The sequence below is a fragment of the Streptopelia decaocto genome (assembly GCF_964273445.1).
Source record: "Streptopelia decaocto genome assembly, chromosome: 3".
In the NCBI taxonomy this organism is placed as follows: Eukaryota; Metazoa; Chordata; class Aves; order Columbiformes; family Columbidae; genus Streptopelia; species Streptopelia decaocto.
Window position 1 is genome coordinate 4,683,473 of NC_138656.1, and position 25,832 is coordinate 4,709,304.

At 39.9% G+C, this 25,832-nt stretch overlaps 1 protein-coding gene across 2 annotated transcripts in view; it reads left to right on the forward strand.

Moving 5' to 3' along the window:
• The window catches only part of PLCB1 (phospholipase C beta 1), a 361,445-nt gene that overhangs the window by 183,348 nt on the left and 152,265 nt on the right, over positions 1–25,832 (forward strand). The gene's annotated exons all lie outside the window — the stretch shown is intronic.

Genomic DNA, 25,832 nt, shown 5'->3' on the forward strand with positions numbered 1-25,832 from the left:
GAGGTTCAACGTACTGACCTGAACACCGTAGGTGTGTAGGATTGTCAAAGTGGGGAAGGTGTCACATGGGCTATAAATACGTGTTTGTGGGGGCTGTGAGCATACTTTTCAGTAAATGATTTCACAAGTGCTGCTGGAGGTGGCTCACACCTTCATCCTAAGGGGTGGTTTGGGGTGCTTGGAGCGTGATATTGCAGTAGCAGAATCACTGTGCTGCACCAGCTTCTTAATTTATGTTTCCTTTTTTTCCTTTGTTTTTCTCATCTTCATCATTTTTCTCCCTATGTTTACATAAGTGCATAGTATATTCCCTTCCTTTATTATACTGTAATCCATTTTAATAGATTCCAGCGAAGTTTAGGCAGAGGAAATCAAAACGTGCAGCTTTGATGGGTTCCCCGGTGTCAGGTGCTTGGAAGCGGCGCGATTGTTGTCAGCACTCGGGCGAGAGATGAACAAGCAGCCGACCCGCTGTCGAGTGCACACAGATGTGCCACTGACGCAGTTCTGATGGACTGGGGCCGGGCCATGAAAAACAGCACATTTGCTTCTTTTAAGGAGGGAGAATGTGAATAAGATTAGGGTCATAATTTAAACATCACTGAATAAACATTGTTTTACTGTTGTGTACTTTTTGAGGCATTTATAATCGGCTGCATATATTATGGCTTTGTCAGGCTTTAGGGAGTAGGTGCTCAGGATATTAAGTTTATTAAATTGGAGTTTATTGAATTTCCTTTGAATTCTTTTGGTGATGTAATGGCACTGTTGTGCTTGTCATGTGCAGCTGCCTGCTGTAGGGGGGCAGCGAATAAATACATCAGTGTGTTTTGGGTACGTTGTTAATAACTGGAGGTACTCCGAGCAGATGAAGGACAAATGATCCCAAACCTACCATTTGGTTTCCCTACACTAGACTTGAACTCCTGGATTAATTTAGACCTCAAAATATAACTATGTTCAAATTCTTTTCCTTGCAGTTGCCAACAGTCTGCGGTGTGTCTTCTCCTGAGCCCTGTCATTTGATGTATGTGCCCCCAAAGATGTCACTTTTGATCCAACAGCGCTTTCTTTGTAATGTGCTTCAACCACAGCCCTCTGCTGAACAGTGTTATACATTGGTAAATTCTCATTCCAGTCGTAGTCCTGATCTGCTGTCACCGAGCACTGAGCTCAATCTTGAGCTTCTGCGGCTGGTGCAACCTGCCAGTGTCCCTGCAGCTGCTGGGGAAGCCAAGCCTGTCCTCGGCCACGGTACAAAATGAGTGATAATATCGTCTCCGCAGGTGAAGAACAGCGCAGTGATCGCCCCTCTTGGTGTGTGTGTGTGGGAGGAGGCATCGCTGAGTGCTGGGAGTGTCCCGTCTGTAGCCACTTGCAAAATACTCTGCTTTTCCAACTGGAGGAGCCTTTGTGGTTGCAGGGACCTGTCATATGAGGACAGAGGAGTGTAGAGCAAGCCAAAGCAAAGCCCCAGTCCTCCATGACATAGATACCACCTTACGTATCTTTGCCTTTTGACATTATCTCAGGGAGCAATTAGATGAACCTGAGGCTGCGGAGAATATAACCAAGTTATGCTTGCTGAGTCTTATTGCCACTTTGCTGACATTCCTAAGCCAGAAAAAAAATGTAGTATTGAGCTAGTTTTGGTTTAGATAGGAGACTATTCAGTATGTCTGTGACACCATATATCGTAGAATGTCCTTAGTTGGAAGGGACCCACAAGGATCATTGAGTCCAGCTCCTGTCCCTGCATATGACAGCTCCACAGTTCACACCATGTATGTCTTAAGAAACCGTGGTCAGTGGAAAACTCAGTCCTGACAAAGCTTCACAGAGGATGGTAGACTTGCCTTTTTGCTGCTGATTCCATCTAATTATCCCTCAATGAAGGACAGGAATTGCCCAAAGCTAAAAAAACCCACCAAGTTTTAGATTGGAATGTGCAATTTTTGCTCGGTCCCCAGTCCAGTCTGGAATTCAACTGCTGCCTAAACAATCAACTTCAGGAAGAGCTGAAGCAAAATAAATTAGAGCAAATAAGAAGGAAGAAATGAAGGGAGATCTGCACAGGACATCCCAGGACTCGACTGCAGCAGTTCGGGGTTTGTTTGTGTTATTTGTAGCAATCCAGCCCATTGTTGCCCCACAGGAGGATAACTTGGTTTTCTTTTATTACTTCAAGGGCTTTGCCTGAAAGAATCAACAGGATTTTGGAAAGTTGTGCCAGCTTTGTTGCTGTTCTTGACTTTAATCATTGCACTATAAATGTGTAGTCCCCAGAGTAGAATTTCTGTGCAATACCTTTTATTACTAAAAAAAATGGTTCTTAAGTTACAGGTTAGTGTTTCTGTCTTAGGCACTCGCTGCAGGATGGAACTGGAGATAAATTTAGCAAAGTCTTATCTTTGAAGTGTAATAAATGTATTTCTGCTGGATTTTATTAACCTTTCTCTGTAATTAAAAAGGTAACAGCAATGAGGTCTGAAAGGGAGGTTGGTTCACGGAATTCACCTTTCTGACATACAGCGCTTAGGTAGTTGGTTCCAATTGGTTTAAAAAACCCAGATATTTGTAGGATTCTTCCTTCTTATTCCTGGCTTTAATGAGGTGTTTATCTATAAGGGCTCAAGGACAACCTCATTAGAGATCTTCATTCAGTCTTGTTTCTGCTTTGCTGTGCGACTCGCTTCTTGGATTCCTCCAAGTTTTTTCTCTGAAAATAGATAAATCACACGTATTTTCTTCATGCTGCCGGCTCTCCTGGTTTTCATCTGAATCTGGAAATTCTTGACACTTGCTAAGCTAGCGTGTTTATTTTGTAATTATTTTGTAACTTCTGATTGGCGTTACCACTGTTTGCAAACAGTCCCCAGGAGCAGCTTGTTCAGTGGCACAAGCTTGTAGTCCAGGGGTTGTAGGAGCTGCTACAGCCTGTCTGGTTGTGCTTAAAGTTGTTTCCATTGACATCAAATAGTGTAAATATTGTTACTGCCTCAGTTTAATCTGACAGTATCTCTTGTTTTGTTCCTCTTCTAATCCAAAGCAGTTTCTGTCCTCAATCATCAGTTTGAGTTTCAAATCTTTTTTTTCCCGAATAGAAATATAATATATGTTTTAGAAGGAATCTAGATGCTTAATGATTTGCAAGTTTCCAAAGCCAGTGCGTTTTTAATATCTAGAAGTTACAACATCTCTCAATGAGAAAAGCACTAATGCTTTAACTAGCAACTGTTTTCTCTGTCGGGCATCCGTTCAGCATGCAAAGCACTTCCATAATTGAGCCTTAATTTCTTGGGTTCTTTGAATTCTGACATGCCATATCATTGCCATTAAATGTCAGTATCCATAGAGTGTTTGCCAGAAGCTTCTTCTGCTTGCAGAAAGCAGTAATGCTGTATTTTTATATATTTTTTCCCTTTTTTTTAGCTTTTTTTTTGTCCTTGCACTCAGCAGTCGTTCCTAAGGGAGTTCAGTCTGTTTTGTAACCATGGGGGCAACTGCATCTGAACTGGGATTTATTCACTGGGAGGGAAGGGAAGCAGAACAGAACATTAACCACTGCAAAGACAAATAAACCTTATTCTCTGTGTGGGAAATAAGTCTCTGTGAAAAATGTCCTTATTGAGCGAGTCTTCCAGATGGCCATGCTCGCTGCTTCGCTGGCTCCGCTGAATTCCGAGTCCCACAGCAGCGGCTTTGAGAGCCTGGTGAATGCCCGGAGCATCAACAACCTGCAGAGAGTTTTGACGGCGGGATCAGGCCCATTGCGAGCAAAAGTCTGGTCCCTGCTGACAATCGTGCTTTAAAAATCAAAGCTTTTATTTATAGGAACAAATGCTGCCTTGCTTTGGAGGGTTTCCTTTAACCGGCATGATTAAAAGCTGCTGAGAAACTTCTTGCTTTCAGTTTGCTGCTGCAGAGCCCTGATGTCAGTGCCCAGGCTGCGTGTTCCGGGAAGTGTTTGGTCTGGGGTTGTTTCGTGTTGATTTTGTGTGCCGTTACATCCCGTGAAACAACTTCTGATCGCGGCGCTGAACGTCGTGGGCCCTGGGACCGCTCTGGGGGTGCAGGCAGATTGGTGCTGCCCAGAGCGGGTCCCTGTGCTGAGCTGTCGCCACAGGGGAGGAGGGTGCTGGGTGCTGGGGGAGCCGGGAGGGCTGGCTCCTGCTCTACTCCTGGATTCTCAGGGCACGTTACAACTCCCTTTACACCTTGAGGGTACTGTTTGGACCGCCTGCCTCATCCTGGCAGTCTCTAGAATCAAACCCTTTGCTCCTTAAAAAAAAAAGGCAGAATTCCCTCCTTGATCTGTGTGCTAAGGCACAACTATCATACTGGTTTAGCTCTAACATTTTCAGAACTAACGTTCTAACACTTTTATTGCTGTTTGTATTGCTTTAAAGTGTCTGATTTGTGACCAGTGGACAGTTTTATTGCCTTCTGCGAGCTTTGTTTCTGAGGCAAAATGGTTTTATTATTTAATGGATGCTGTTGATTTGGGGGAAGAACCTCCCTTGGATATTGTCCTGCTAAAATAAAACAGTCCTTTACACAGGACTCTTATCTCTTGACCTTTAAGATTTTATGGCTCTGGGCATGTACATCCCACAGTACATGGCACAGGAGTGCCCAGGGACTTGGGCCACCGGTCAATGACATGTCAGGAAAATTTCAGCTCAGATCTGAAAACACTGAAGGCATTAAAGGCTTAGAGACCTCATCAGTAAGTGCGATATTGCCCAGAAGCTTATTAGCTGCTTTTTTTTTTCCTTTCTTAAGTTTAGATGTAGAGTCACTGAAGGCACAAGGAGCTTTTTCTTGGTAGTTCCAGATGCTCTCAGTGCTTCAAGTGTGGGTCACCATCTGGCCAGAGCATGTCCATAATTAAGTGACAGCCAAACTGTTGGGAGAAGGTGAGTTTTAAAGTGATCCAAGACCAGGGATTAGTCAGATATTGCATGGGTCATGTCCGATTGTTATTCCTCTGCATTAATTCTCATTTCACCTACTTAAACCCTAGACGGGTAGCCAGGTTTTCTCTCGGCACAGCTCCAGTAGCAGCCGTCTTCTTCTGGAAGTGCCCATCTCTCTCTGGTGACCAAGAGCAGATTTGAACAAAATGCCTAACTTTTGATTTTGTGCAATTTTGACGAGTTGAAGCTCCATAGTGGATTTTCATGATGGTTGTCCATACTGTCCCAGTTATTGTGTCCTTGCTCTTTAGTCTTTAACAACCAAATCACTATTTAAACAGATCGTCATCATTTTATTAAGTCAGGAATGTTTGTTCCTCTTTCTGCTCTCACCCCATTACTTTTGAAGAGAGCCTACTCTATGTAGACCTTCCCTTCTCCAACCTACCCAGGAGGCCCAGGGCTTTACAGTAAAGGGAAAGGTCGTCTTTTTGGTGACAGGTAGAGAAAGCTGTCTCATGCTCAGCACTAGTTTCTGTAAAACTGAATCTGCGAAGTTTCCTGAAGTGCATTTAAGCCTCCATCATTTGTCAACACATCTTGACAGAAGAGGCATCTCTTCAGATGCTTGTTGTAGTGGTGCAACAGCACTGGGTGCAAGTTACAGTGAAAATACATGTTTACTGGCTGCTACCTGGTACATTCAAATTGTGTTTGCATTTAAGCCATGTGCCATTTTCCCTGGCCAGCTGCTTAACATTGAGTGTTGGAAGGAATTTGCTGCAGAAATGTAAGAGCAAAATGTTGATGGCACAATGGGGGAGGTCTTTTGCATCTGGCCTTCTCCTACCTCTGTTATTTTTATGCTGAAAAATCATATTTATCAAGGGGCTTTATTATTATCTGCTGGAAAGCATCTTAAGTAGAGGTCATTCTCTGTGAATCTTTGCTATTTACAATACACCTCATTAGACCATGTTTAGAATTTAAATGAATTACTTTAGTGCAATCAGCGACTGTAATTTCCCAGGGAGCAGCCCCTGTTCCGCTGCTCATCATATCTGAGGATCAAGACACTGAGAAATTCTCTCGCCACACCTTTTCTCTTGTAGCTTTAATTAGCTTGGATTTTATATCCTGGGCTGAGCTGGGCTCACAATTAGTAAACCCAGCAGAATAAAAAAACAGCTTGGAAATCTGGTAAAGCACTAAGTGTGGAGCCCTGAGCTTCACATATCATGGGAACATCACGCTACTGCTAAACCCAGGGATAAAGACTTGGATATAAAAATCCTCTTGAGGCAATTTCTGCAGTCAGTTAAGATGCCAATATGTTTTATTGCATTTTACAGCATGTGCCATTTAAGTGAAATGAGCATGAGATTAGCGAAATATGAATTAAGTTACAAAGCTGAAATAGAAGTGTATTTGTGAACTCGGAAAAAGTAGAAATGAAATAAACTCCAGTCAGAAGCAGAAGTGATGTCAGGATCGTCACATCAATCTGCATGGCCGTGAATGCCACGGACATTTTTAAACTATTTAAAAAACCTCAATATATGTCGATAGCCTCATATTAATGTGCCTATATAGACACTAGCCTGTTTAGATATTGCTCCCTGCTTTATCGCATTTGGTTGAATTACTGACACTGATATGGGCAGGTTACTCAAACCTGCACAGCTCTAGGCAGATTAAATCATAAGAGCAATAAAGAAGCCATGTCAAAAATGTGATGGCTTGAATTAGACATTACTATGGATGATGGAGTTAAACTAGGCTTAGCACGGTGCTGAACTGTTCTGGATTACTGACTCTCAGCCTGAATTCAACGGGAAGCCTTGCTTCGGATCTTGCTCTATTTTTTCTGCTTTTAGAGTGCATGAAAACTCTCCAGTAAAATCTCCATTGGGAGACAATTGAAAACCATTCAGACAACCTAGGCAGTGGGGTAGTTTTTTGCCATTTCAGTGCAGAGATTCAATGGGATGGAAATGCCTTGGGAAGAAAAGCCAAAATGTTCCAAAGGAAATCTGAAGCATCCACTAATTAAAAAAATAAACAAATAAAATGGAAATTAGGTAATCTGAACTACTTTAGCAAGTCATTTTGTAAATACTAGCTGGTATTTAAATAAAGGACTCCATTGTTCAAAGGTGCTCCTGCCTGTGTTGGAAGTGTTTTCCATCCCTGGAATGGCAGTCAAAGTCTGTCTTAATTTCCTTAATTAAGAGAATTTTCTTTATCTTTCTGGTTTTAACCCTAGCTACAGCTTTGTGTATTATTTATTTACAGTAGTTACTTCTGTTTGGAGAAATGTAAATTTTTTTTAAGCTTTTTGTGGTTTATAAATTTGCATTAAATGTCCAGCCATTGCTAAGGGAGCAGCATTGACAAAGGCAAACGTTATGATCAAGTCTTCCCCATCAGCGAGGAAAACTTTGACAAGGAGAGCCTGCGGGATGAGAAGCGTTGTCAAACCGATCCAGATGTAATGACCCAGATACTGATTTTGTCATTCTGCTCCATCGGGGGGACTCTGCATGAACTGGTGCAATTTGACTCGTGCTGTCAGAGCTGCCAGAGAGCTCAAGTGGGATGCCAGGGGAAGCAGGAACATAGAAATAGCGCAGATTTAAACACTAAACAGGGTTTTCAACATGGAATTATTTTTAAAAAAATACAAATAAAAATAAAATTAAAAGTTTTTTTAAAACAAAAGAAAAATGGATGACTTAACACGGTGGGTTACTCTTCTGCATCTGCAGAAACCCATAAAGGGAGCAGAAGCAAATGGAGCAGCAGATTGAGGAGCCGCAACCAGCTCTGCATTTGCATTGGAATTAGACTGCCCAGCTCACTATGGAAACCTCGTAAAGAGTGCGCTGGGCCCCGTTAGATGGTGGGAGAAATGGTGCCATCCTGCTGATTTAGCGAGGCAAAGATCTCAGTTTTAGAATTGATGAGATGTTTTACAGGCTTGGTGTCGGAAACACTTTGAGTTCTGAATTGCTTGATAAAACAGTCTTGGGGGTCATCGTTGCTAAGATTTTGCAGAGGGAGAAAACAACAGAAGGAAATTATATCCATGACTTGCAGGGCATAACATATTTCTATTTTCTAACAAAAGTGAGATTTTCAGTTTAATCCAGATATTTTGTGTTTCTTGTTTGCCTCAGGAATGTATTTAGCAATAGCAATCGAATGCAAAGGCATCCTGCCAAAGGAAAGGGAGGCAGCGTGCAGGCTCTGCAGAAAAACCTTTCACCATTCAGTACTTTCAATGTATTCTTACAGTTTGATCTCAAGATATGGCAGCATGTTAACATGAGAACAATATTGTGTCCGGGATAAATATTCCTGTACTGTTCACTGGAGCATTTCTGCTGGCAGAAGGAATTCAAATTCAGCTCTTGCCTACCTGTAAAAGAATAGTCTGTGCTGTGCCAGATGCTGATGAGAAGCTAATCAGCTTTTTGTATGGATGCATTCATTGCTAAAAATATGAGATTATAATACAATGGAGGTACAATCGGAATGCTGTGTAAGAATGCATGAGAACTGCACCTTGGATAATTTGGTGGTAGGCCAGATATTTTTAGGGGCATATGGTTTACTGAATGAAAAGTTTTCTATTCTTGTGTATATGTTATGGGTTGTCTAACGAGGAATTCCACTGCTTAGTTTTAATGCCGTTTCTCACACTGGAGAGACCATGCAATTCCTTTTGAGAGACTAAATTACACACTTCTATTGCTGTTGTAAAAGTAGGATTTCTGTAGGATGTCAAAACCACCCACAAATTGACAGAATTTTGGGGTGGGTCTCCAAATGTCTTAATGCAGAAGCTGAACAGTGAGTAATGGCGGTAAAATTGCTGCAAAAAAAAGATTGCTGTGTTCTCTTCAAGGTATTTATTACCTGATTTTTTCATGTTTGGCGTTCATGTTTGTTCTGCATTTTCAGTAAGCAGGGGAAGATTGTACAGGTATGTGCGTATTTCTGATCTTCAAATCAGTCCTACTAAGTCAAGACTGATCTTGTGTCTTAAACTTCCCATTCCTGAGGTCATTAAACAGTTGAGAACCTCAATTGTTATTCATTCTGTGTTGTTAAATTAATTTCTTATGACTTTAACTATCCAGCAGCTAAATATCGAGCCCAGGGTAATCATCCAGGCGCTTTCAATAACAACAATAATAATGTACCTCCTGGATTTTAAGTAGCTTCTGTCATTGAAAGGGAGGTGACTCAGGGCTTTTGAATGCTTGGGGTTGACAATATTGTGAATATGGAACCAAAATAGTATTGCACAAAGACTGAGGTGCGGTAAGGTGTGGATAAACAATAGTAAATTACATTCTAACAACTTAGTTTCAAGTACTTTGAAATCAGTTTCCTCCTTTTAGAACTTCAGCAAATATACTCATTTGATCTGATAGTGACTGGAAGCACTCAGCTGCTGAACCCCTCTCGATTCTACTTAATAGCTGTCCATGTAACTCCTTTGGTTTGCTTTTTTATGTATTTCTAATTTGCAGAGCTGAGCAAACACTGCATTATTTTATCAAAAACAATTACGAGCCTGTTAGCTGCAAATAAATGCGAAATGGTTATACCCTAAGAGCGTAAAGGAAAACTGAAGCATATGCAGGCTGATTAAATGGTGTATATTTAATTTTCCTTTCAACCGAAGAAAGTCAAGGATGTCAGCTGCTGAAATTCACAGGAGGCAGAATGTAGCGGGAGCCACATGGTCTGAAACAGTGACCCAGGGAAATGAAGGATGTTGTGGCTCTTAAATTTGAAAAAAGAACCAAAATACAGCATCGAGTAGGTAACTATGTGGAAAAGAAATAAAATGCCCCCCTGAAAGCTTTAACTGTTTATGTCGGTGGTATCATAGATGATGGTGTTATCTAAGATACTACTAAATTCTCTCATAAAATGAATTTTTAAATTGATATCTTTTGGCAAAAGTTGGCCTTTAAATTCACAATTATATGTAGCATATACAGTCGTGTGCCCTCTCATTATGTATTGAAACACTGGCCAAGTTCTTGAATCCTAGTGCAGAAATTAGTTCGTCTCCCAGATTTCATCTTTCTTAAACTCTATTTCCCTCATTCTGTTAAACAGCCGGTATTAATTCCAAGAACAAACCCCTGGTGAGTGCAGGTCTGAGTCTCAGTTTTATCCGAGTCAGGTTAAAAGTCTGTTAAAAAATTATACTTGAAAAATGTCTTAATTGGAAAAAACATCTCAAGCATGTGAGCCATCGTCCCCATCCCCTTTTGCGCTTCTTTCTTCCCAGACAGCGTGCAGGTTAACAAAAAACCTTGCTGTTTCTCTTAGGAAATACTTCATTCTTTGTATCTTCAAACATGGACCAGCTTCTAGCTACTTCCAAACCTGAATATTTAAAGTAAGTCTTGGAAAGAGAAAAAGCAAGTGACATTTCTTATAAATATCAAAGCCACTTAGTTGTTTCTTCTACTGCCTGAAAGATAATCAGTTTTCTCAGTATTTTGTATCTGAGCAGTATAATTCTTCCAAGATTTTTAAGGGTTTATTTTCAGCTCCTTTTAAATCAGATCTCTTACCAAAATGTATACAGTTCTCCCAGTAGCATTTCATATTTCATAAGCCTATGTTAAAATGTCACAGCTTTGAAAAAGAAATATGTCAGGAACGGGTACATCAAAACAAGAAAAAATCCCGGTTTTCTTTATATGAAAGCCTGTTCAAGCTACATTGGAAATGTAAAGAGTTGTTAAAGTAAATGTAAATAGAATTAAAGTCCTTTTAAAAATTAAAAAAAAAAAAAAAAAAAGAAAGAAAAAACAAACGCAAAGTGACATTTCTGGGCATCTTCCTTGTGAATCTGCCGTACGCTGATTTGAATGGGGCTGCGCAGATGCTTCAGTTGAGCATCCGCTCCAGTGCTGTGCTGAACCGGTCAGTGTGGTTACACCGGGGTGAGCTCAGCTCCCTCCATCCGCAGGAGCTGGTCCAGAGATATCGGGATAAACTGCAATTCAAAATGCTGTAGTCTCGTTCTGGACTCATCCTCCTCTTCAGCTAAGCTTCCATGATAGATCGTGGGAGAAATCAGCACCACTAAAGCAAGGGGAGAGAGAGCCAGACATTTGCCTTCTTCATGGCTTAATTCAGTATTGCCTAATTACCTGTGTGTCGATGGGAAGCTGTCACCCCATGGCTGTTACATTCTAAGAACATCACATTAAAGCAGCCCACACCTACCTGACTCTTCCCGTGTTCTGTGGGCATCAGCTTCCCTTTGTTGTCATGTGAATGTGGGACTTACTCATTCAGGCTTTCATGTTAAAATCAATGGGATTATTCACAAAAGCAAGCATTAATCCGCTCTGTTCCCCATGGTACAGTTCAATTTCCCAAAGAATACCAGCATAGTTCATCCCAAACACTCTGTTATTCTCAAAGTCCATTAGTTGCTGCACCAAAGTCCTGAACACAACCCTTCCTACTGGGTGGGATGGCACCGCGTTTGCATATACAACTAGAATTAGTGTCCTAAAGCTGTGCTTGTTTTGCAGGACAGCTGAGCACTCCATGGCTACATTCCTTGTAGTTGTAAGGTGAAATTTAAGAGCACATCCTTGCTTTGAAAGCAAACAGAACCTTTAGGCAAGGGGGGAGCTGTGGTGGGATCCTGGTGGTGACCTGGTTCCTTGGGGCTTTGGAGGCCAAGGTGAACCCCAGGGTTGTCTTTTAGTATATGAATACTTGAGCCACCCAGTATACTAATATTTGAGCTGCTTTTTGAGCAAAGCTTTAAATTCACATTTTATTGTGTAATTTTACTGCATTACCTTGTAAATATTTGATACCCCTTCAGTCTAGACACAGCAAAATGGACCAGAAGGTAGATGGCGATGGTTCCCAGCGTGAGCAGCTCACACCGCAGGTGCTCAGCCTGACCCTAGGCTGTATTTGTATATATTCAGCATCTTTTAAGTCCACTTGCGTCGTGCTTCAATTAGTGGCATTAGCTTAGTATTTTAAAGCAATCTTCATAGAAATCTACCTGGAAAACTCCTTCCTCATTTGCTTTCCTATTTTCCCTTTGTTGTGTGTGACTGTGTTGTATTTAAAAAAAAAAAAAAAAAGGGAAAAAGAGAATTTATCTGACAGTTTTCTAATAAACATGGTGTGGTCAGGTATTTGTTCAACTACTGCTGACACTTGATCTGAGGGAAGAAAGCGTGTTGAGTTGTTCTGAGCTTTTTAAAAAATAAGAACGTGGGTTTGGATAGGCATTTGTTTTCCTTTGAAACAGTCAGAGTTCTTCATGGTCTCGAAAGGATCTTGGAGGAAGTCTCAAGAGAAGCAGCAGAAAACTCGTGTCAATGTGTCTAAGAAAGTCTTTTCCTTATTGATTAAGGTGCAAGATTTCTGTGTTCTCCTTGTCACGAAATTAGCTGAGATCTGTTCCGTTCATGTTTCTCTTCCTAATTCACGGGCATCTTTCCTGAGCAGCTTCTTTGTCTCAAGGGCACTGGGTTGCATATCAGTAGAGGTTGTACTGAGTGTTGTAAAAAGCAAATAAATTTGTGGTGGTCCATACTTTTCTTATCCATCTATTCCATCTATTTCGCTGGAGCACGAACTTGCTGTTACATTTATAGGATGCTGAAAGAACGAGCAGAGCCTCCATGGATGGCACCACCAAATAGTAAGTTTCCCAACATTCCGTTTAGCCCTCTTTCAAAACCTGATGTTGTTTCCATCCTTAGTTATGAGACAGGATTAAAAACAAAATCAAAATCAAACCAGACATTGAAAAATTTGCCGAGGATTTACTCCCTGTTGTTACTTGTGCTTGCACAGTGAGTAGCCACTTCGGTGTATAAAGATTTAAAACAGATCATTGTGCTAATGTAAATTATATAAATATGTATATATTTTATTATATAAACAATGTACAAAATTCTCAAAGGATTCCACATTGCCGAAGACACGAATTTACATTCTTTTTTCAAAAAAGCCAACCAAACAAATAAAACAATCCCTAACATATTGATGTATCTAAATGATACAGAAAATAAGGAATAGGGAAAAAGGTGTCCTGGAGGTGACTTTGCTCACGCTCTGTAGTCTCAGGTAGGTGCCAACATGTGCTACGTGGCCTTGTATTACTGCTATTTTGGGGAGTGATTAAATTAAGCACTCAGGCTGACTCCAGGCACTATTGATCTCTCCATTTATAATATCAATCCATTACAGACAAGATTGTTATCTGTAGGGGGCTTGTTCTGTTCGTGGGGTAAGTTTTGCATGTTGGTGGTTGGGAGTCCCTGTCATCCCTGTAGCCTCCTTAACAAAGACTGCTCTAAAGATCTGACCTCGCAGACTTGGAAGAGTTTTTCAGACTATTTGGATTCAGTTTTCCATCGTAAGCTTCCTTTGAAAAGTGAAACGTAACAAAAAATAACAGAAAAGTTTCCCTAGACTTTTTGGAGTTATAAAAAAAAGTAACACTACACCAAGATTCTTCATATACAGAGTAAAACAACAGGTTATGCTGTATATACATTGCAAAGAATAGAAATGCAGTGCACGGTGTTAGCTCTTAGGGTCTATTTCTATGCGGTAATAAGGCCAGAGCAGAGCAGTCCACGTGTGCAATTCAGTATTGAAGTGATGGGAGGCCCTGACCTGGGCGAACAGATGCCTTTATTTTACACCAGCAGAGCATTTGCTCCATAGTTTTCTATACACACCATGTTCAGCAGTCGCATACATCTCCACAGAATTGAAATTGTCACCTTCATAAATCTTCCAAGGGTACTTATATGGTTAGCAGACGTAAAGCACGTTACTTCTGCCTCATACAGATGTCACCTCTGTGTCATCTTTGGAGATATTAGACGTTGAAAGCTGGAAAGAAAAATAATACGGTAACACCTCCACCACCAGAAAGGAGAAAACAGTGACTGGAAGGAAGGGCTGCACTGGGGGAGGAGGCATAAAGAAATAAATGTTTTTATATATATATATATATATATGACATGACACAACCCCCCACCAGATGCTTGGTGACCACACTGCAGCACCCCCTCCCAAACTCCTCGCACGACGAGGGGACCTTGGATGAGGCTGGTGGGAAACGCTGCCAGAATTATTCACCAGCTGTATCTTGATGCTTTTAAATTCCAGGAGGTCTAAAAACATAAAGGGCATTGTGCCATTTTCTATTGCAAGATACACTCTCGCTGTCAGCCAGTATGGGGCTGGGTTCTTCTGGCTTTTCAAAGTAACATCCTCAGCTACGTAATGATGCAAAAAAGGGAAAGTCTTAACTCTGTTCCTGTTAATGCAATGAGGTTATGTGCTTCGTCACTTCAGAGCCTAGTTAGATGTGGAAGTATGAAGCATGCATTTATTTCTTTCTAAAAATGATTTAAAGAAATCAAGATTTCTGCTGTGTTAACAGTGAGGAAAGAACTGTTGATGGGAATATAAGAAAAATGAGATTCAGTAGGCTTTAAGAGAAGCAACAGAGAGAAAAACTCAATTTACAGAGGGAGGAAACGAAGACACTGAAATTCAGTGTTTTTGACCTCTGTTATCACAAGAGATGTCCAGGTTTTGTGGTTGTTTCCTTATTTCCTGTTAAAGGGTGGGGGGAAAAAGAGTGAAAAAAGAACAAAAAAAGCGCATGCAAATTATTAATGCATTGTAATAATGTGTGCTATGAAACATGGGAACTGTGTGGTAGACCTGTATTACTATTACCGTTGGAGGTCAGGGTCAAGTTGTCTTTGCTTGATCCTACAGCCTATTACACCGAGAAAGAGTTGTGTGTGTTTCTGGATAACCAATTTTAGCAAGTTGCAGCATCAGGGATTTAACCGTGTATCTCGCTCCCTGATGGTCTGATCCAAACCCCTTAAATCCTTTCAGCTTTAGCCTAAACCCCAGCTTCATCAATCTTCCTATAACTGCTGCACTTTCAGCCCATCTTCCTGTCTCCTGCTCCTCGCTGGCACTTGATCATTGTTGAAATTGCCTCTGCACCGCAAATACAGCGGTTCCCCACCTCAGCTGCAGAGACAAGAGTGTTTCAGAAACACCGAGGTCTTCCAGAGCAAAGGCCACATCTTACGTTTGGTATATTTAAATATCACGTTAAATTGTCTACAGACTGGCATTCATGTCGTGAGCAAGTGCGATCTGATTTAACTCCTCACCGGTTCATCACGTCCAAAGCACCGTTGCCTTTTACTGATGTTTTCTGTGGGTAAATGCTTTATGCAGTTTGGTTTGTCTGATAAGACTGACTGAATTAAGAATATTACTGCATAAGCGACAGGCCACTGTTTTAAAATAGCTGCAAATCTGGCTCCAACAAGAGATGTATTTTAGAGAAACTATTCAATGATGTCTTGAAGTTAGTGCCCACTTAAGATACATCTTTATGCAAACTATACTTTAAAACCCATAGTGTCAAGTGATGCTGTTTTGGGGAAGTGCCATGTAGGATATTCTCATATTTACAGAATATTCCTTTCCAAATTGCGTGCATTGTAACTATTTGTTTTTCCACGGATGCACTGGAAAAGATCCAAGTGGATAAAGTGTACCCTCGGTGCCATAATCCTCTGTGCACAAAATATTTTTAATTCCCTTTTCAAAAAGCATTGGACTTCGTAACCTTTCAGAAATATTTTGGTCAGACCCTGGAGTACAAAGTTTTGCTCAGTCAAATGCTCCGCTGGGGATCCTGGGGGAAAACAGCAAAGAGGGAGCACAAAGCACGGCCTTAGGTTTTTGCAGGACTTTCCAGCCTGTTTTCTCCACTTCCCCCAGCTAAAATGTGATTTTTAGAATTAACTAACTGCTTGGGTAGTTTATACACGCTGAAATGTGTTTTATTTTCCACGGCCTTGAAGGCTGTTTTATCCTTTAAGTTGAAAAGCCTCTTATCTAAATGAAACAGCCTTAAATTGTTGGATGTAGTTCATTAAATTCTTGGATAACTAGAAGTCTCTCTGGCACTTAGCAAGTGATATTAGGAGGAGAAGTGCTGATCCACCTTCTAAATGAGAGAAATAGAATTCTGTGCAAGCTGCCATGGTTTGTACAAGGCGTGTTTAAAAATCATTAATAACTGTCAAACTCCTGCCAATTTTTACCCTTTCTCAACTCGTGCAGATGCGGGTTAACCTCTTGGAAGTGAGGAGAGCTGCTGAGGAGCTTAGTGCAGAATTCCAGTTCTCTCTCCATGTCAGCGCATCACCTGCTGCTTGTGCTTATACAAGGCGTTTCAAAGTTCACAAAATGGTGCGAGGTTTGCAGGTGGCAAATCCCCTTTGGCACCTCACGCTTTCCCAAAGTGCCGTTTAGTTATTTCCGCGGTAGGAAAGAGCTGTTGGTGGATATGAAGGATGCAGTTGAGCTTTTAGCTGAAGTATTGTCTGCTTTTTAAAGACTAACAACTGTCGCCCCTGGCGGTTTTCCCATGGACTATAAGAAAAACTAAAAGAAATGGAGAAGCTTGAAGGATGAAGCTGGGTGTTCCTGCTGATACTCCCTCTAAAAGTGGTTGTGTTCATACTCCATATCTGCAGATGCATGGGCAAAGACATTTATTTATGAGTGAATTTTGGTTCTATAACACGAATAATTCTGGGTTTTTCTTCGTGTGGACCTTGTGCCATATAGTCCATTTTGTTTTGTGACTGTTTCCATCACTTTCTTGTGCTGATTTTCCATCATCCTCCTCTTGCATTCTCACATTGTTTGGCTGCTCACAAGTATGTAGGACTCAGGATTTCCTTTAGGACTGTTCGTTGAGTTGATGTGTTCTGTTCTTCTTCGAGTCTGATCTCAGATCGATCCAGCCACCCTTTTTATATCCCCTTCATCAATTATTTCTCAAAACCATAGAGTACAAAACCAACTGTTTAAAATCATGTCCATGGAACCCCTTGAAGAATTTCTTCTCTCTGCAGCTGCTTGCCAAAGACATTGGTGTCTGCATGTTCTTTTCCTAGCGATGACTGAACGTGTTTCCTGTTCTTTCACAGGTAGTAAAATTAATCTGTCATACAACCACCCAAATTCAGTTTCTGCATTTATTCATTGTTTTCTCTCCTCAGCCAAAACCCCCATATTTCTGGTTCTTACTCATACTCCTTGTAGATTGCACTGTGTTTTTTTTCAGTAGTTGTGTTGTCTTTTAGAACACGAACCTTTTTCTAGTCTTTTTTTTTTTTTGTTATATAAAGGTTAAAATATACACACAGAAGATCATCCTCTCTGGAGTAAACTAAAGCCAACCAACTTTTTCATTATACATTACTTTCTTAACTTCACCATCCAAAGCAGTGGCATCTGCTGTATGATTTTGCCATGTGGCTATTTCTACTTCTGAATTATTGTTGCTGATATGTAATAAGATGTAGTGAAGGTTTTCTTGACAAGTGACAGTGCGCAGGAACTTGTCCTTGGCAGCCAGCAGTTAAATAGATGTGCCATGAAGAGTCTGTTGGAAGCCCGAGGTCTGATTTGCGGGAGCTGAGTATCTGGTACAGTCCAAGAAAGAAAAAATGGTGACTGTTGAAGTCGTAGATTTTTCTTTGCTCTACTGCGAATGAGTTTCCTAGACTTAAATACTTGAAGGTAATGGGAATAGTGAGTGTTTGCAATAATTAAAATCAGGTAAATTGGAGCCTTTACGAGTAAGCATCCCACATGACTTTGTAATTCAAAAAAATTATAGGCAAACATGTCTCACAGACAGGTAAGACAGAACAAAATAATGCTGGCTTTGCCAAGCAGGATATATATTTTTTTCCTTTTTTTTTTCTCCTGATGAGTGTGACTGAAATGTTGGAATAATAAACAGCTCGTTAGTCAGATGTTTTCAGTTATAGCTTTCTGTGTTTCATCTGCTATTTTTACACAGGGTGGGTAGTTGGTGCATTCAGCATTACAGACTGTCTGGATGTACATATTTCCAGCTAAAAAAATGCATTAAAATGCAAGTTAGCGTACTCCAGCCCTTGTCGCACACTCCAGAAAGCGTAGTGGGTATTCATGCAATACTTCTCATTCATCTCATTCTGGGCATCTTGGATTTTTACTAATGATGTATAAATGAATAGCTGATTGTACCTCAACCTCTGAAGTAACCCTGTTAAAATAACTCCACGCAGTAATTCAGAATTGAAAGAACAATGCGTACGAGATTTATAGATAAGTGAAAATTAAGCTGCTGTTCCAGCTATTCCTGCCCTTACATGCTGTGTGACCTGCTGTAGAAATAATTTCATTCTAAGACTTTTTATAGTTCCAGTAGTCTCACACAGACCAAAGAAAATGAGTTAACAGAAGTAACATGAAAATGAGAGAAGTTTCTTTTCTGTGCTATCTCTTCCATCTCTTCCTTTAAAATTCTATTGAAGAAAATCTCAAGGAAAAGCAGTGAAAGGAAATGTGTGTGCTAAAAGGTCAGTTTTAAAATAATGAACCGTCTGCAGCTAATACAAATTGGTAAAAATGTTAGTGAGTAAAAAAACATCTAGAGGAAGATTGTAGCTTCTAGGTATTTCACCTTTTTAAAGTTGTCATTTAAATGAAGATGTACACTGTGATAGAAAGCACTTTCATGTTAGTCACAACCACATCCAAAAGGACTGAAAAATACCACATTTGGTCTGTTTTTACTTTGATAGTTATACTGTCCCTTGTTTTTTGTTAGAACACAGTCTTGCAACCCATTTAAAATTTAGATACCGTGAATCTAAAAAGAAAAAGTCGGGGGATGTTCATAAGTATTCTCAAAATACTAATTAATATTATTATGTTTTTAAATAGTCCATGTTTCGAACTCTGCTTATTGCAGAAAGTCAACATGGAATCTCTGAATTCATCCCACATTTTTGGAACTCAGAGTTGGAATTATATTTGGAAATGCATATCGACACGGTCCTTTCCAAAGTTAAATATCATTTGTACAGGTGTAAGTGTGCTTACCTCTTATTTCTCTACCAAAGAAAAGTATATTATTCGCCGGCACATATTCTCTCTTCCTCAAAAGTTTTACATCATAGAAAAAGAAGTAGCTTTATTATTTTTCATCGGCTGTTCCTGTTAAAGTGGATGTATTGATGTTCTCAATTCAAGCATGGAATTGGATTAGGCTATTTCGGGAGAAGCAATTGTTGGTCTGGAATAAGCGTTTTGTAGAGAGAGTTAATCGGGACTGACTGTTTGGTGTATGATTTACGGTATCCTTTTATCCCTGGTAATTTCTGTGGGAAGAAAGCCCCTTGGATTTTAGTCTGAGGCCTTGGGTATTGCTGCAGGGACCAGGCAAGTTCGGGCCTAGAAGGCCGCGGGTGTCTCTGAGCTCCTTCTTCTCTGCCTAAAGCATTTCTGACTCCTTTTACCTAACACTGTCTTATAGTCTAGAAATATTCCTCTGTGTTAACTGAGCAGATGGTCAATTTAAGACCAGTTGAGATTATTGACAGATATTTTTTAAGAAACATCCTTTGTGTTTGTACACACAGACTCGGTGTGCACAAAAATGGTTTACTGGAGACTCAGGGGTTTAAACAAATGTTGGCTCTATTTCTGTGCATAGGTCGCTATGGTGATACTACGCAAAATTTGGAATCCATTCTGAAACCCTAGAAATGAGAACAAATTTCACAGAAGAAGTATTTACAAATATTGATCTGATACACTTTTGTGAAATGCATGAAGATATATTTGTATTAAAAACCATAGTGCAGTTTTATCTGTATTGGACTTGCTAAGAGTGGCTTGGTGATATAAATGAATATCTTTAAATATCGAACTTCCTGTGAATTCTGTGTAATAATAGAAAAGAGAGAACACTGTTTTGAGTATCTTTGATGTAGTAATTGGAGTATATTCGTTTCACATGATTGTCATTAGGGAAGACAGACAAAATCCTGTCACTGAGTTTTGTAGGTGTGATTCCCATGTATGGACATTCTCTTTAATCAGTGAAAGGGATTGCTGAAAGATAAACTATTGATAGTTTTGACTTTGGTCTCAACAAAGGAAGGAGAGAGAATAAAGATGCATTTCTTTGAAGGCTGAGTCTATCAATCCACTTGATGGGACGTTCTTAGTCCTGTGCTGTTGCTAGGTGGTGTGTGACAGAAGGGGTGGTTGAACCAGCTCTGAAATCTGCATTGAGATTCTTAACAGTGACTTTAATCCAGTTAGCAAGAACATTTTGTTGCTGAGGGCCACACCAGTGCACCATAATGCTTCATAGCAGCTCAAGAGGTGGTGCAGAGTGGTGGTCCCTTTGCAAGGAAGGATTTGGGGTGGGACAGGACACTTGTGGTGGGGTTGTCTCACCTCCAGCTGTTAGACTTCTCCAGTAAACCACTTGCACCTGCACCTCATGTGCTCACTAGCACAGGTGGGTAATTTATTCTGCTGTGACACAGGTGGGGAAATACCAGCCTAGGGAGGCCCTTCACTTCTTGTGTGGCTGTCGATACAGATGGAGTCGCTGGACAAGATGAGACACTTAACCTGGAGAGATAAAGACTCAACTCTTAACTATCATCATGGACCTAAGAAGTCTTGCAGGCCGGAACTGTGTGCTGTAGCTACTACAGGTGGTACAAAATCACTTCAACAGAGTATTAGGAAGCAATTCCTACCTTTATTTGGTGTTCTGTGCTGGGCAGTTTGCTCTGTGGAGTTCAGCTGGATCAGGTCAGCGGAGCTGCTGAAGTCCTGAGTCCTAAAGTCCATGGGGGTAAGTGGGCTGATTTAGAGGCAGTATTTATTTATGCTGCCCCTACAACAGCAACTTAACTGATGCCTGAAGAGTTAAGATCTGATATTTTGAAAGCTGGGTCAAATATATTAGATGTGTATGCTATATGTGTGTATATATACATTTTTGTTGATAAACACTCTGTGATAAGGCACTCCTGAAGATAAGACTTTGCTCTATTTGAGGAAAATCTGTGGGAGTTTGGCTTTTGACAGAGTCACAATGCAAGGGCCTGTTTTAACGAGGTTCTTTGTTTAATCTAAGCACAAACTTGAGTGTTTTTCTGGAAAACTCTTTGTATATCTAACTATCTAATTACTCTTCCCTCCTTCTCCTAGGACACATAAAGAGTGATAAAAATATAAATCGCATTTTGAATGCTTTGAAATCTTATTCTGATGAGCAAGGAACTAAGACAAAATTCTGTTGCCCATTTTTCTGACCTCTCCAGTCTTGAAGTTATCAGGACACAAATACAACATAACAATTTGGATTGTGATATAGAGTTCTGGGAATTCTGAAGTACCCGTGTAGCTATGTAATGTAGTTTTGAAATCTACAACAAAATGTACAGTTCTGTCCAGCCCTGCTTTACTGACAGAAACTTTTGCTTCATTAAATATAGCGTTTTAAAGTAAGGAGTATGGCATATTTTTAGTACTACCAACAGAAAGCATTTGGAAATTGCAGGTTAGCTTGACACAAATAATGAAAGTAGCTGATAAAAATGAGTTTGTGTGTAGAGTTTGGTGGGGGTTTGTTTGGGGGTTCCTTTTTATGGCTTGTTTGATGTTTGCTTTGGGTTTGTTTTTTTTAAATCTACTTTTTGGAGGCTTTGGGACCCAATTTTATACCTGCAGATTCAGTGAGACTCAAGTATTTGTCATCTTAAAGACAATGTTTCACTATATGAAATGTGTGAGAAAATGATTTCAGTTGCTAGATATTTGGGGCAGGGAGCGGGTGACATTCTGCTTGCACAGGAGTGTTGTTTAGATAATATAGTACACACTATGTACTCTATACATGTAGTGTAGTATGTAATGACTCCATTAGATGTTTTTGCTTTATGAATTACTATCTTCAAACAGCAAAACCCAAAACCCTCTAATTGCACAACTGTTCTATCAGCCTAGAAGTTCTGTCTGAGTCTTTTGATAACCACCCAGTTTGGCCATCACATTGTAACAATTAAAACCCATGGAAAATCTTCAGCATTGGACAGATTTTTTTACATTTAACATAGGTCTGGGATGGGAGGTGGCTGCTCTTGAGATGGTGCTGCAGCTTGGAGAAGTAACAAAAGGCGACGCGTTACATCTGAGGTGGAACCTCGGCTGACCTGCTGCTCCTTGATAAGTTTAAATCAGAGTTTTACTGAACCGCACGGTAGCCTTTTATGTGTATATATATATATATATATATATATACACACACACATGTATGGATAAGAAAATATTCACAGACTGCTGATGTGTTGCACATTTTCAGAGAAAAGTTTAAAGAGATGGGGATGCTATTAAAAGATGTTACAGCATTTATTGTAATGTGCAGAGCACATCTTAATTGGAATTTATTAATAAGTGTTGAGAGCTGCATTTTAGTATCAGCAACCACAGCTGAAAGTAGTCCTCATGGAGATTGTCATTAATTTGGCTGAAGAGTCTTTTAAAGTTTCCTTTCACTGGAAATCACAAAAAAATAATGTAAAATACAACAGGAATAAGTTTTGGGAGTCTGATTGAAATCTGTTTTTATCTGTCTGTCTACAGGATCTTGGTTACTAACAAAACATGATTATTCAGGATTTGTTCATTCATGTTGTAGGAATTCCATAACGTTTTAGTTTTTTGTGTGTGTGTTTTGGGCTAATTTTGTTTTGGATTGATTTAAGGTATATATTCTTTGGGTAGTTTTCTCAAGACAACAGCACTGAATAGGGAGGAATTGTTACCAAATGAGCAGATAGTCCTCTTGCCACAACTTGACATGGTTCATCTTAATTTTTAATGGATTCTAAGGCTGTTTGTGCGGTCAGTACCATCCTTGTCACTTCTTCTGTATTTGCCTGCTCACAATTTGTGTCTCTCTCTGGGAATCTATCAGCCTTTTAACCACAGAGATGTCCCATCACAAACACTGGCTTTCCCACCTGGTTTTAGGACAAGTCCTTGAGCTGAAGCTCTTGCTAGACTTTACTGGAAGGGAAAAATCAACCTGCCACCTAGATCTTCTGAGTAAAAGAGGCAAAAGGATGCTGCTTTGCCAGACAACATTGAAACAGACTTAATAAATCATTCTGTTACAAAGGGAGCTTTGAGTTACATGGATGCTGTCAATAGCTGTTTATTGAGCATCCCATGGATGTGTTCCTAACATCACAGAGCTTCAGTAGCTCAGGTGTTTAAAAAATTACTATAATTGATATTCGCTAGGTATAATTCTTCTGGCAAAAAGCTTACGCCAAAACCCAATCTGTCTACTTGTGAGCCAGTCTATCAAATGCAGCACCAAAGAGCAGCAGACTTTGTCTCGTTCCTCAAAATGGAATTATCAAAATGGAAATAATCCGATTTACATAAAAGAAGCTAAATTTGGTCTTGCTGCTTGTTTTTTCTCCATCTGCTTTCTTATCATCTCCACAGGGAAATTTGCTGACATTTTAAAAAGGGCTTTGATCCATAGAGCTTCCATAGTCCTCAAGATTTTGATAAAGGATATTTTGCTCAGCTCTTTAGTGGTGTTTCCAGCTAAGTGCAGTAATAAGGGGGCAGAGCTGTTCATGAGGAATACAAAGAGCTGACAGAGTGCTTTGGTGTCTAAGTTTGAGAACTTAGACCTAAGGACCAAATAAATGACCTATATCAATCAGCTAAGGGCTAAGTTGTCACTGACAAGTGGCAATGCAGCTGTCACCCTTAAAGAGCAAATACACCTGTGGCAGGGATCAAAAGGGGCGTGAATCGTGTTAGTATCAAAAATATTCTCTTTCACTGAATTTATAATAAAAATATATATTTTTAGATGTGTGGAGCCTGTTGCAGGTTACACTGAGATAGCCCAAGATACTCAGTGAATGCCCATTATAAAATAATAGGTGCTGAGTGGCAGCCAGATACTGTATTGCTGTAAGGGACTCTGCTTCAGGCTTGTTAGACAAGTCTTAAACAGGAGAGACGAATTCAACATTTTACTCCTCCAAACCCAGCAACCCAAAGAGTATGATCTGCCTGATTTCTTACCTTTAAAACCTGGAGAAAAATCCCATGGTTTGGAAGACCAAATTCATACATTGCCTGATTGGCCACTTTGCACTTGTAAAAACCTTACTGAGCCAGTCCCAGACAACTTCTCTTTTCATGAATTTGCTTTGAAAAAGACACATTGTTTCAATATGTCTCTTTTTTTAAATTCTATGTGATGCATGGCTAATTCATATCATAGACTAACTAGTGTATGATCCATCATAAGTCATCCTATAGTTGAGTATAATTATGAAGCAAAAAGGTGATCATCTTTCTTCTTTTGTTGATATGATTGCAGTTCATCACCAAGAGTGAAACTGCGAGCAAGGGGTTCAGCCAGGGAATGGCAGAAAGGAAAGAAAGACAAATCTGTGAAAGAATAAGACCATATAGACAATGCTGTTTGGGTTGAGTTCAGAAAGAGGGATGCTCTTCCCAGACAGGCCCTTTAGCAAAAGCATTTATCAGTCTGATTTCGCGTTTGAAACGGTAGAGAGTAAAAAGCAGATGAGTTCTCATCTTTCAGAGCAATTAAACAAAGCTTTGTAACATTCAGCCTGTAAATAAAAGAGAAAGGAGCCCATCTAGTAATACACTGTCACTGACTTGGCGTCTTCAGGGCATTTCTGCAGCTTTTCTCCTAGATGTGAATTATCCAATTTCTCTGTCTTTCTCCTTCAGATCCTTATCCCTGGAATGCAACTACTATTTTTATATCCCTCTTCTGGTTTTCTCTTATGTGAAAGCCTGTCATTAAGTATTTTACCCATGAAATCTTCTTTGTCTCAGAGCACAGTCTAATTCCTTCTTTACAGAACCCTCAAATGGGATTATTCTGTCTGTTTTCCTGCAACACTTGCCATCATACCCAGTATTTAATGAGCCTCAGCATTTTATTATAGACAACCTTGTAGTTTCTTCCCAGTTAATATGCCATATTTCAAGATGCTCTCCTAAACCTTGTGAAGTATATGGTGAACATATGCAGAGCTCCATTGCCTACAAGCAGATCTGATATCAATCAGAAGATGCCTTTTATCATAGATTGAGGTCTCATCCCTATAGGATTTCCTTTCAGATTGATGAAAAATGGCCCTTTTCATCATTTAAAACTTATTATCCTGTTACGCTAAGTTAAATTTGAATCAGTTGGTGGAGACTGAGATTATTTTTCCAAAGTTATTAAATATTCAGAAGTGCTGTAAACACTGAACATATGCAGCCAATGGAGGGAAAAGGTTCGTATGAGAGTGAAATGTAAATGGCAGCGTATGTTTGCATCAGTGTTGAAATCATTTAATCTCTACACAGAATCCGACATCCCATAGCGATACTATTTTTTAGTATTTGTAGCCGACTGAAAAATCTTACCTTTCGGGAAATCTGAGCTTTCAAATTATACCGGCCTTATTCAAAGGATTGAATCCAGTCATGCGCGGCTTCTTTTCATCTCTCTTTGCCTTTCTAAACTCCATCTTGAGGCCAAGGACCAAGCAGTTTTCTCTATTTGAAAAACACCAAGTGCATTTCTTGGGAATGCTGCAGCCTCCTAGAAACCAGCAGAGTTACAAAATAACCTGAAGATCAGGCTATTAGGAGCTGATAAAAATCATTGAATATATCTTTCCTTCACAGAAATGTTATGTAGTGGTTTCTATTTTGGATATAAACCTGAAAAAAAAAAAAAGACTAAAAACGAAATATAAATTGAATATATTTACAATTTAAGTAATGCATGGTTTTTCGGGCATGAAGAAAGAGGGTGGCATCACCGTTAAGTATTATTCATTTCATGGTGTTTAAGACAGTTATCTCCAGTCTTCTCAATTCCTTGGGCAAAATGAAGTT